Source organism: Martes martes, assembly GCF_963455335.1.
Source record: "Martes martes genome assembly, chromosome: 11".
In the NCBI taxonomy this organism is placed as follows: domain Eukaryota; kingdom Metazoa; phylum Chordata; class Mammalia; order Carnivora; family Mustelidae; genus Martes; species Martes martes.
Window position 1 is genome coordinate 92,555,955 of NC_137899.1, and position 12,985 is coordinate 92,568,939.

The window sequence follows — 12,985 nt, forward strand, 5'->3', positions numbered from 1 at the left end:
CTTCCCATTGTCTAAATTATGTTGTCTATTTACTTCTGTCTTCCCCCTCTTATTAGAACATGAGCTCTCTCTTAGCTAATGTGTTCAACAAAACTGTACTAGGCACATAGTAGGTATGTAACAAATGCTTACTGAATGAATGAATGAATAAATATTATCCAGCATTCATCTGCCTAGAAGGAAAATCAGAGAGCCAGTCAGGAAGGTTCTGGGGTTGTAAATTTACCAGCTGATAAGGGAAGAAGGAGGGATCGACGTGAGGAATGTGTGTTAAATGCCTGATTCTCAGGCTCACATCTTTGCCATCCAAAATATGGAGCTGCAGTGGAAACTTGATGAATTAGAATGGGGAAGAATCATCAAGGTTCTACTGATAGCAATTGGTAGAAATGCACTAGTACGTCGGTCTCTAACCTAGAATTAAATAAAGGTAGAGCTATGATATGTCCAGGAGGGAAGGAATCTTTATAGCATTCAGTCCAGGCTTCTATTCCAGTACAGTGCTCCCACGGTAAGCCTTCATAGGACCCATTTTAACCTTGAACAGCTGAAGTTACAGGGAAGTCAACCCAGTCATTGTCAATAGGCTATTTCATAAAATTCTTCCCATTTAAAATTATTTTTCCTTATTCTAATTGTTGGTGCACCCCACTCCCATCTAATATAATTTATGATGCTCCTGTTCATGAGCGGCTTGTTTGGAAGCTGCACTGAAGGAATTAACATTTATTTCCATTAAAGTTCCTTTTGCTGTGAGCTGAACATGATTCAGTCTAAATTCTTTGGAATCTCAAGTCTGTCATTCATTACATTCAAAGTCCCTCTTGGCACCTTAGCCAGAGCAGGTCCCATCTGCAATATACTGCAATTTCACCTATAAATGTCCTAAACAGGACAAAGTTGGGAATGCATGTTGTAGTCCCAGAAAACTCACTCTAGATGGACTGTCACTTGTTTTACAAGCAGTTACTAGTTGTCTACATGTGACATACACCATTCCAGGCACTTAGCGATTCATCAAGGAAAACCTAAAGACTTTGCTCTCTTCGTGCTAAATATTCTAGTGCTCTGATCAATAACTTTTGTGAATAGTTACTAAATCCAAATTAAGATATCAAGTTGGATGTTTACTGAATCCATATTTCCCTATTTCTCTACAAAGCTCAGTTGAGGGACTATGTCCAATACTCTATTTCTATGGCATTTCCCCTAGTATCAGACAAGAAACCATACTAAAGAAACTGAGGCTAATCTAAAATGACTTTTTAATGAACCTATCCTAAACTTCAAGGATCAAATCTTTATTTTTCAACATATTACAAACATTTCTTGAGCCTCTTGTGTATGAACACGATGCTAACGCTGAGGATTCGAAGATGGAATCAATAAATTCCCTGAACAAGGAACACCTGGCTGGTCCAGTTGGTAGAGCATGTGACTCCGGATCCCGGGGCTGTGAGTTCAAGCCCCACATTGGGTGGAGAGATTACTTAAAAATAAAATTTTTGAAAAAAAATTCCCTGAACAAGTTTACAATTTAATTATAATAAATGAGGAACATTTCTTTTTCACTGAAAGTAATAAAATTAATGGGGCAACACCATGATCTTCTTACTCAAAAACCATGCATATCCCCTTCTACCCTCATCTTCCTAGACTACAAAGATTTTAAAAGATAAAATACTCTCTTTGCCAATCTGCCCTGCAGTGAAGTGTGACGATGTGACCTGGTTCTGAACAATGAGATCAAAGCCAAAATAACCAAATGGGGCTTCTGGGAAAGTGCTTTATTAGTACAGAAAGATAATATGCCACTTTAGTCCTTTATCCTTCCTCCTTCTTCAATTCAATGCCTGGAGGTATAATAGCCATCTTGCAACCATGAAGACAAAAAACCATTTACTAAGGATGGAAGAGTCAGATGTGATGGTTCCTTGGTCCTCAATGACTTTCTTGAGCATTTGCCAGCCTAGGATATCTTGCCTACAACTAGACTTTTCATTCCAAGAAAAAATTAAACTCCAATCTGTTCAAGCCACTGTTGACTGGGTTTTTTTTTTTTTTTTTCATTTGCTTGCAGCATTTGTAACTTCTACTTGGCACAAAGGAGGCCAGAAAAGAAATTAATGTATTGATTGAAATATTATAATAACATAAAACAAATTAGGTAATTGGGCTATACCCTGCAATATTGTATTTTTGCAAATAATTTCCAAAGGTAACTATGAAGTTAACAATATTACTCTTTTACCAAATGCTTCCATTTCTGAAAATGGATCCCAAGCAAAAGTCCCTAGTATGAAGATTCTGAGAAATGGAAGATATTTATTGTAGAATTGTTTATATCGATGAGGAGGTGATCTAACAAATCAACAACAGGAAGATAATTGAGTAAATTTTCCAACATCCACTGAAGGAATATTATGCAGGCCTCTAAAATAATAATTATGAATCAATGTGGAAATGATACAAACTGCTGATGATAAGCTAAGTGAAAACAGTAGGATATAAAGAATGACATCATGGAAATTAGATAAAGTATGAGTATATGAGACAGAAAAGGGATGCACAAATAGGGAAACAGTTGCTTTTGAGATGACTTCTAATTTTTTCAAAGTTATTTATATGGTCATATTATAAAAAAAATTGTAAGACATTTTAAAGATGAATATTATTAAATACCATGTACTTTCAAAAATATCTTTTTGATTCTCTACCAAAGATAGAGGTATCTTAAACTTTTGATTTGGAGTTACTGGAAATATAAACAGAGCTGTATTTTTAATTTAAATAAATAACATAAAGGATTTTGATTCAGTAAAGTTTGGAACATTTTTAATATCAGGAAAGCTCATTAAAGTTAGAATGATTTTCTCAAGAATGAGCATGAAATGCAGAGTCAAATGAGTTAAAGAATTTGGTTTGAGTTTTGTCTTCTTTGCAAGTCATGGACAATAAAATTATGTTAATGATTAGATTGTCTTTTGCACAAATAAACCCCGCAGTAATAAGATGTCTGGGCTGGGAAGGATTTGGGAGATTATCTGTTCCTACCTTTCATTTCACAAATGAAGAAACTGACACCTAGAAAAGTTAAATGACTCACTGAAGGTCACATACATAGTTCGTGAAGAAAACAGGGAGTATAGTTCAGGTTTCCTTTAATGTTATTCATCCCTGAGAATAAATAATTATTCATCAAGTAAGCATTTATTAAGTAGATACTCTATACTACTATGTAGTGGACAATGTTAGGCAATGTATTCAAAGATAAACTGGGGGGATGTCTGGGTGACTCAGTCAGTTAAGCATCTGCCTTCAGCTCAGGTCATGATCCCAGAGTCCCGGGATGGAGTCCCACATAAGGCTCTATGCATAGGGCACCTGCTTCTCCCTCTGCCTGCCACTCCTCCTGCTTGTGCTCTCTCTCTCTCACTCTCTCTGACAAATAACAAAAAAAGATAAATTGAGGACACATACTCCTCTTCCAGGGTCAGAGTCTTGTGGGAGGGAGCAACGCTATAATAATTACAAGACATATTGACATAAGTGCTTATGTTCTACTAGATTCCAAGAACCTTAGAACATGACCTTGGAAGACATAACAATTTGTGTCTGAAGAGTCCCAGGGAAGAAGTCACTTTTGCTTTGTTTCTGAAGATTTGAGTAGAATTTCACCATCCAAAAACAACATATTGCAAATGCACAGCAAAAATGAGAGATCTAGGTATGCTGCAGAATACCAAATACTTTGCTATGGGCACAGACTTGGAAAGGAAGATCAAGGGAGAAGTAGAGGTAAAGGAATCGAGGAGGGCAAGTTACAGACTTTAAGAACTCCTTCTATTCTATTCTGAGGATTTTGAACTTTGTGAAATAGGCAAATAAAAAGCACAGATTGTTCCTAGGCAGGAAAAATGGTATGATTAAATATAAATTTTAAAAAGCTATCAAGCCATAGAGGACAAAGCTGGACAGGAAGAAGCAGAAAAACAGGTGATGAGGTTATTGAAATAACCCATGCAAGAAATACCAGGGGCTTGAAGTAAGGCAATGGCAGTGGGCTAGGAATGGGAATACATATTGCTGAAATATTTGAGAGACATTACTGAGATGGAACCAAAGGTATTTAACAGATTAATTACAGAAAGTGAGGGAAATTGTAGAATCAAGACTGAATCCAACAAGTAGTTCTAGGAACTTCAGGCGGACTCTAATAACACAAAGAACCTAATAAAATTTAACCTCTATATCGTAAACACGTGCTCAAAACTTCCATATCTAACATGCCTGCTAATCAAGCATGAGTTATGCAAGGTAGAGGTCAAATAAAAAACAATTGTTATATTTACCAAGACACAGCCATAAAGAAATAGAAAATCTGAGCAGAACTAGTTAGAAATGAGATGACACTGATAATCAGAACACCCTCAATGAAGAAAAGCCTAGGATCCAGTGACTTCACTGGTGAATTCTACTAGACATTTATAGAAGAATTAATACCAATCATCCTCAAACTCTTGCAAAAAGTTGAAGAGAAGGAAATACTTGCAAACGTATTCTGCAAGGCCAACATTATCCTGAGCCCAAAGCCAAAGACACTATAAGAAAACTACAGACCGGGGCACCTGGGTGGCTCAGTGGGTTAAGCCTCTGCCTTCGGCTCAGGTCATGATCCCAGGGTCCTGGGATCGAGCCCCACATCGGGCTCTCTGCTCAGCAGGGAGCCTGCTTCTCCCTTCCTATCTGCCTGCCTCTCTGCCTACTTGTGATTTCTCTCTCTGTCAAATAAAAAAATAAATAATCTTTAAAAAAAAAAAAAGAAAAGAAAACTACAGACCAATACTTCTGATGAATATGAATGCAAAATTCTCAACAAAATACTAGTGAACATAATTCAACAACACACTAAAAGAAGTATACTCCATGACTAAGTGGGATTTATTCCCAGAATGTAAGAATGGTTCAACATATAAAAATCAATGTAATACATCATAATAACAGTATAAAGAGATTTAAAAATGCACATAACAAAATAGTTGTTGATTTGATACAGAAGTCATTTGACAAAATTCAACACCTCTTCATGAGAGAAAAAAAAAAAAAGAAAACAAGACACTGGACAAACCAGAAGTAGAAGGAAAGTGCCTCAGTGTGGTTAAAGTTACATGTAAAAATCTTGTGGCTGACATCATATTTAATGGTGAAATACTGAAAGTTTTTCCTTTAAGATCAGGACTAGAAAGAGATGTCCAATTTTGCCACTTTTATTCCACATAGTATTGGAAGTCCTAGCCAGAGCAATTAAGCAAGAAAAAGAAATAAAATGTGTCCGAATTTTTAAAAAAAAGTAGGGGCGCCAGGGTGGCTCAGTCGGTTCAGCGTCTGCCTTTGGCTCAGATCATGATCCCAGGGACCTGGGATCCAGCCCCACAACAGGCTCCCTGCTCAGCGGGAAGCCTGCTTCTCTCTCTCTCTGCCTGTGCTCTCCCTGTCTGTGCTCTCTCTCTCTGACAAATAAATAAATAAAATCTTAAAAAGAAAAAAAAGAAAAAGAAGAACAAAGTTGGAGGTTTCACACTTAATTTCAAAACTTATTATAAAGCTACAATAATCAAAACTGTGAAATACTGGTGTCAAGGCAGACATGGACAACAGAAAAAAAAAAGATCTCAGAAATAAACTTTCATATATATGGTGAAATGACTTTTAGCAAGGGTGCTAATATCATTTGATGAGAAAGGACAGTCCTTTAAAATGGTGTTGGGAAAATTGGATATCCACATGCAAAAGAATGAATTTGGACCCTTACAGCTCAAATTGCTAGAACAAAACAACAGACTGGATAGCTTAACAGACATTTATTTCTCACAGTAGTACAGTCTGGGAAATCCCAGATCAAGGGGCTGATAATTCAGTTCTTATCAGGGCCCTCCTCTTAGCTTGCAGACAGCCTTCTTCTACCCATATTCTCACATGGTAGAGAGAAGTTCTGGTGTCTGGAGGGCCCTAATCAATCGTGGGGGTTCTATCCTCATGACCTCATCTAAACCTAATTGCCTTCGAAAGGCCTGACCTCCTAATGCCCATCACATTAGGGGTTAAGGCTTCAATATGTGAAACTGGGGAGAATACAAACATTTAATCTGTTCACTCACATTTCACCATATACAAAAATTAACCCAAATGGATCAAAAACCAAAACATAAGAAATAAAACTCCAAAATTCTTAGAAAAAGACAGAGGGGCACCTGGGTGGCTCAGTTGTTAAGTGTCTGCCTTCTGCCTTCGACTCAGGTCATGATCCCAGGGTCCTGGGATCAAGCCCCACATCCTGTTCGGCAGGAAGCCGGCTTTTCCCTCTCCCATTCCCCCTGCTTGTGTTCCCTCTCTTGCTGTGTCCCTGCCAAATAAATAAATGAAATCTTAAAAAAAAAAAAGGAAAGAAAAAAAGAAAGGAAGGAAGGAAAAAAGAAAGGAAGGAAGGAAAAAAGAAAGGAAGGAAGGAAAAAAGAAAGGAAGGAAGGAAAAAAGAAAGAAAAGGAAAAAAAAAAAGAAAAAAAAAAACAGAAAAGAAGCCTCATGAGCCTGGATTTGGCGAAGATTTTCTAGATTATGACACCAAAGTATAAGCAACAAGGGCAAAAAATTGACAAACTGATATAGAAATAGCCAATAAGCATCTGAAAATATTCTCAACATCACTAATCATTAGGGAAATGGAAATCAAAACCACAATGAGTTATCACCTCAACCCATTAGGATGGTTACTATCAAAAGAGCAAAACAAAATGCCAGGAAATAATAAGAGCTGGGGAGAGTGCAGACAAACTGGAACACATGGCCACGGTTGCTGGCAGAGTAAGATGGCAGAGACGTTACAGAAAATAGTGTGACAGCTCCTCAAAAAATTAAAAATAAAATTTCATGTGCCCCAGCAATGGTACTTCTGTGTACATATCCAGAAGAATTGAAAGCAGGACCTCAGAGAGATCCGCATGCCCACGTTCAGAGCAGCACGATGCACCACAGCTAAGAAGTAGAGGCAAACTAAGTGTCCCCTGACGGATGAATAAACAAAATACGATGCATCCATACGATGGGATATTATTCCGCCTTAATAGGAAAGGAAATTATGACACACGTGACAATGCAGATGAAGCTTCAGGACATTCTGCTAAGCAAAATAAGTCAGGCACAAAAAAGACTAATACTCTACAATTCCACTTATCTGATGTATTTAAAGTAGTCAAATTCATAGACACAGAAGGTAGAATGGTGGTTGCCAGAGGCGGGGGGTAAGAAGAGATGAAGGGCTGCTGTTTAATGGGTACTAAGTTTCTGTTTCGCAAGATGAAAGCATTCTGGAGGTCGCTTGCACAATACTGTGAATATATTTACCACCACCGCACCATATACTTAGAAAGATGAAGCCGATAAATGTTATGTTTATACATTTTTACCGCAATAGAAATTTCAAAAAACCCAAAAACTTGTGGCAAGCCTCTGAACAAAGATTAAAAAAAACAAAACCAAACCAACCACTCCCCCAAAAAACAAACGAACAAAACAATGTTCTGGGAAAAAAATAAATAAAAACAAATTATGCTAAGACCTCAAATGATTGAAGTCTGTCTGACTCTAAGTCTTAGAAAATGAGCAAGAAAAATAAATTCCCCTAAGACGACGAGTCCAAGTGAATAGAAGCCGGGTGAGGTGTGGCCAAGCAAGGGAGCAAACAATTTCTTGATGGAACCGTCTAGGCTTCAGGGCCAAGCCCTGCACCAGATTTCGGGGCGTTGCAGCCTGCTCTTCCCTCTTCATTAATCAAAGATAATGCAGGATTACAGGGTGGAGTGAGAGCCAAGGAGTTTTCCAGTTTCTGCCACCCTGAGATGCTGCTGAGTGGACAGGGAGAGGTTCCCTGAGGACAAACGCTCCCGTCTTAGGATCCGAGTTTGGCTTCGGCAAGAACGGAGCTCTCTCGGGAGGACTCCTTTTGCTCTCTTGGTATTCACGGCCCCTCTGGCGAGCAGAGGGCAATTAGCAAAACTCCTGCGGTCCAATCCAGCCTTGGGGAGCACCCCTGAGAATGCACATTCGCATTTCCCGCTTGGTTGCAAGTGAGTCAGGTCTTTAACTGAATTGCAGTAATTTAACCTTCTTCGCCGAACATGGCTTCTGCCGGCCAAGCGACCTGAAAGCCGTTCGTATTACATTAATGTGAACTCCTGTTGCGCTGAGAGTTTATAGGACTGTTTCTCATTATACAACGGTTTCTCCATCTTCACTCACATCCCGAACTCTCTCAAGGCAGAACAAAGATTCTTACCGACGCCTACAGGTTCATTTACAGTCTTCCAATGATCATTTTAATTGTTTCACAAAAACCGTGCCTAAGGTCCTTAAAGTAGTTACACAACCATAAAACCCCGGGAATTTTCAAATACAGTACAAATGTACACAACCTAAATATTCGAAAATCACATCGTTATTAGAGGATGGATAACGTTTTCCTCCAACTGAATCACCACCTTCAACAAAAATGTGGTCCTGTTTGCTCCGGGGCCATCTCTTTGGAGATGGGTGTCTTGAGTCTACTTGGCTCTCTGGTCCTATTTCTGTACTGCTATTACTGCAAAGCCTTGGCTCCCACAGCCTGTCCGGAGGTCACTGCGCCTTACTTAGCACAAAGGTTTCATGTACATAGTAATCCCATCTCTATTCTTTGCTCTGTAGCCAGCAGTCACCAAATAGGGCTACTGGGTGATCAGGGCAAACGGGGCTCCTAAAATCCCAGGCCATTTAGTATTGAGAGGATAATCTAGGTCATGTAGCACTGATATATACTATATTAATTTTTTTAGCTAACCTCATAAATAAAAGCAAAAATTTTAATTTTGAAGAGAAAGAACAGAAGCTCTAGGTTCTTGGAATCTGTTGAGGGACGTTAGCCTACACCACATCTTCCTTAGCATCTACCTCATACTTCAATAAAGTATTTCATTGTTTCCTATTTATCTCTGCCTCGAGTGTCAGTAACTCGAGGGCCGTAAGTCCTATGGTTCTGGGAGTTCTCCGGTAGCATCCGATGAAACCACACCCATTGTCATCAATTATAATCGGCCAATTGTTTGCTTGCTTCTGAGGTGGCTGACAGATTAAGGTTTCCTGAGTATTTACTGCTTTCGAGTGTACCCCAGTTAGTTCACTGGTTAAAGAAGATATTCTTTTTATTATTATTACCATGCCCAGGAAATGGGTTCCATTCGGTTTGACTCACCCCAGGGACTGCTTCAGTCAGACCACGCCACCTGAGCACTCACACTTCCTTTCATTCAACTAGAGCGCTTAGCTAGAAAATGGAACTGGATTGAAAATAGGGCAAATCTGGGGTTACCTGGTTGGCTTCGTCAGTTGAGCGGCTGAGTATGGGTTTCAGCTCAAGTCAGGATCTCAGGGTAGTGAGATTGAGCCCCACACTGGGCTCTGCGCTCAGTGGGAAGTCTTTGGAGTCTCTCCCTCTCCCTCTCCCCCTGCCCCTTCAGCCTTTCTCTCTCTAAAAACAAATAAATAAATCTTTTTTAAAAAATAGGGCAAACCTGGGAAAACCTATGCCACACCTTCCACAGACAAAGCCCCATTTTAAAAGGACTTTGTAGTGGAAAGAATGCTGGAGGAGAAAGCCACACCCTGCCTGCTCTGCCTTCATCAAGCGGTTGTGTGGCCTCGGGCAACTTCTAGAATAATTCTAACTTCTAGAATAATTAGTTCTCTTATTCATGAAATGGAGGAGTTGAAACAGAAATTCTCTAGGATTGTTTCTTACCCCAAGAATCCAATAACTATGAATGAGGTAGAAGCCAGAAAGCTGAGGTAGACCATCTTACCATGTTTTTTGTTGTCCTACAACAGCCTGAATGGCGCCTTTACTAGTCAATTGTTTCACTTTTCTCTCACATCTCTCTCTCACTCTCTATTTCTCCTTCTCTTTCTTATTCCTCCCTTGTTGATCATCATCAGGGAAGAACGGGGAATGGCATCAAGAACACTTTTCAAAGGATATAAATGCAAAACTTCTTCAAGATACCAGTGTGTTCCCTTTCTCCAAGGAATAGATATGGATCCTTTTGATGTTTTTCTGTCTCAGAAAGTAATTTCATGAGCATGTTTGCCAATCTGCACATTGAACGATTTCCAAAAGATCACTTCATCAAAGCTAATGGATAAATGAAGTCTGGTAGTCAAGAGTTCACAGATGTGTTTCCTGCTCCATTACTCAATAAACATTAAAGAACAGAAATGATACTATTAAAACCACTCTGGATAAATTGAGACAGGAGGAAATAGAAGGGAAGAGGAGAGAGCGCATTATGAAGAAAGTTGTAACTCAAACAAAAAGGATGTGTCTGTTCCCCACAGCCCCGGAGTTGCCAAATGGACTTGGTCATTTGCTTTGAATCTGAATGCTGATGGTTTTTAGAGAGTTACCCCGACAGCCGATGAGGTAGAAGCTTCTGCCATCCTGTAGGGATATGTAATCACATTGAACACAGTAGCTCCATGGGGCTGGTTTAATTGTCATTACTCTTCGGACGAAGATATGGGGAGATTAAAAGAATTCAGTGCAAATAATAAAGACTGCCCAAGACATAAAAATCAGGAAATGAACTGAAAATGGTTTTTGAGTTTGAAAAGGATAAAGTTATTGGCCAACAATTACTACTTTGTGGGAATGTCCACAGAACTGTCAGGGAACAAAGCAGAAGAAAATAAACATTCTTTATGTCTCTAAGAAATTTTGAAATTCAGAATTGCTTTTGATGCCAGAAACTCTAATTTGTTGTTTAAGCAAATATCCTTCAGAGCTCTCATTACATTTTTATTAACATTGTCTTCAGTTCTTCCATAGAAAGTGCCTAATCTCATTATTTAGTCTGAGTTCCTTTTTCCAAATAGCTGTGTCTCCTTAAATGGCTAGTGATGCCTCTTTGTCTGCTTGCGCCAGGCAGCCTGTAGTAATCCTCAACAACGGTGTCGTCAGGCTGTTAGGCCTCTCAGAAAGAAGTGGAGAGTCAAGAAGTAAAGGGTTAGGATAGTACCGTTTCTCCTACCAGTGGGTTTGCAGCAAAGAGACTGGTCACGAAGGGAAAACCCTAAATGCTCCTCTGATTCTGAGAGTTCTTGTCAGGGTAAGCAGGAAAAGGGAGCTTCCTTCCCAGCCAGCAAACTTCTTCAGCTTCTGCTCCAAAAGGGTCCATTCATTCAGCCAGTCGGTTGCCCAAGGCACCTCAGAGGAATGCAGGCCTCCTTTGCAGCTTTCTGGTCTGGGGATAATCCCAGCCGGGATAGCCCATCTAGACTGTTCCTGATCGGAGGAATCATCCAATATGGACTGTCCACCAAGCTCCAGTGTTTGGCCACAGTTATTTCAGTGGCTGCGTTGCCCAAGCATAAAGCAGAAAGGTCAGGGAGTCTGAAATCTGCATGCGCATGCACGTTATCATATCCCTCAAACCTCCCAAGGCATGAATTGAACCCCAAGCTTGAGAAAATGCTGGGGAAATGTTACGATGATTTGGAGGAATTCTTCGAACCTCTAGTTCATTTACTGATTTCTCTCATGCTCTGTTCTACCCACAATTTCACACACCTATTTTAATTTCCTGGTGCTCGATTGGTGCCACTTACCTGTCCGTTCAACACTCATTTTTTCATGGAAAAAGAAAAATCAAACCAACAAACGAGTTCTTTTCTCTTCCCTACCTGCTCTTTCTTTTGTACAGCTGTTCAGCTGGACAAGAACATTTGCATGTTTTAAAGTGTGTCTTGATGGAAGCATGTAATAAATACTGATCACTGACTCCGACTCCACTGGAATGGAGCCCAAGCATCAGTATTTTGAAGAAAACTTCCCAGATAATTCTTACGTGTAGCCAGGTTCGAGAGCCATGGATCTGGAAGCTTGTTGCTTTCTCCTGAGCTCAGCAATCCTATGGGCACTTGCCACGAAGTGAATGTTAGTACCTAATAAAGTCGCATGGTTTTCCAACGCCCTTGCAGCAGAACCAATCGTTGTCATAGCCATTTCCAGAGGGGAGAGATTTCTGGTGTATCTGGTAATGATGGAGTCATTAAGGGAAGTTTTGTGGCATTTGTGATAATTCAAAGAAGGTGTAAAATTATAGGTGTATTTCTTCTACCCTGTGAACAATCTCTATCTGGAAATCTTACATATACAATAATAATAGTTACAGCTAACACCTGGAGTGAATACTATGTAACAACCACTAATATATTGTTTATATTAACTCACTCTATATTCACAATAAGCAAGCATAGGTACTATTTTAATTACCATTTTACACATGAAGGAACTGAAGCTGGGAGGTTAAGACCTTCCCAGGACAATATAGGTAGTGTATTGCAGAGTTAGTGCTTTGAACCCTGGATGTCTGGCTCCAGGATCTATGCCTTTGGTAACTATAAGATTATAGGTATATCTCTTAGGCAGAATGTCATTATAGAACCAGTTAATTCATGTGCAATTCCTTAATCCAAGCTAAAATTTCCTCTTTTTCATCTTTTTTATGGGTTCTAATTTTGCCTTTTTAGGACAAATCTGTTTCATATAATGAAGAGCTCAGGTATCTAGGACTATAGGATGTTGGGGCTGGAAAGGCCCCATATATCAACCAGTGTGGCTCTTGCATTTTAAAGATGGCAAAAATGAAGGCTAAAATGTTTGACAGGTTTCCAAGGTACACAGCTAATCGCCTTCATTCCTGGCCATATGGTAGACTAGCTGTCCAAAGACATTTCCCTTGGTACAGACCACCTACGAACCTGGATAAAATATAGAAAACATTTTTAAAATAAATGTCTGATTCGCTCATTAAGCTGATGCCTTGTTAACTAGGAATGGTTGTTTAATGGATTGTGGAGTTGGGAGGATAGAAGATAAAGCCTAAATAGAGTGATAAGT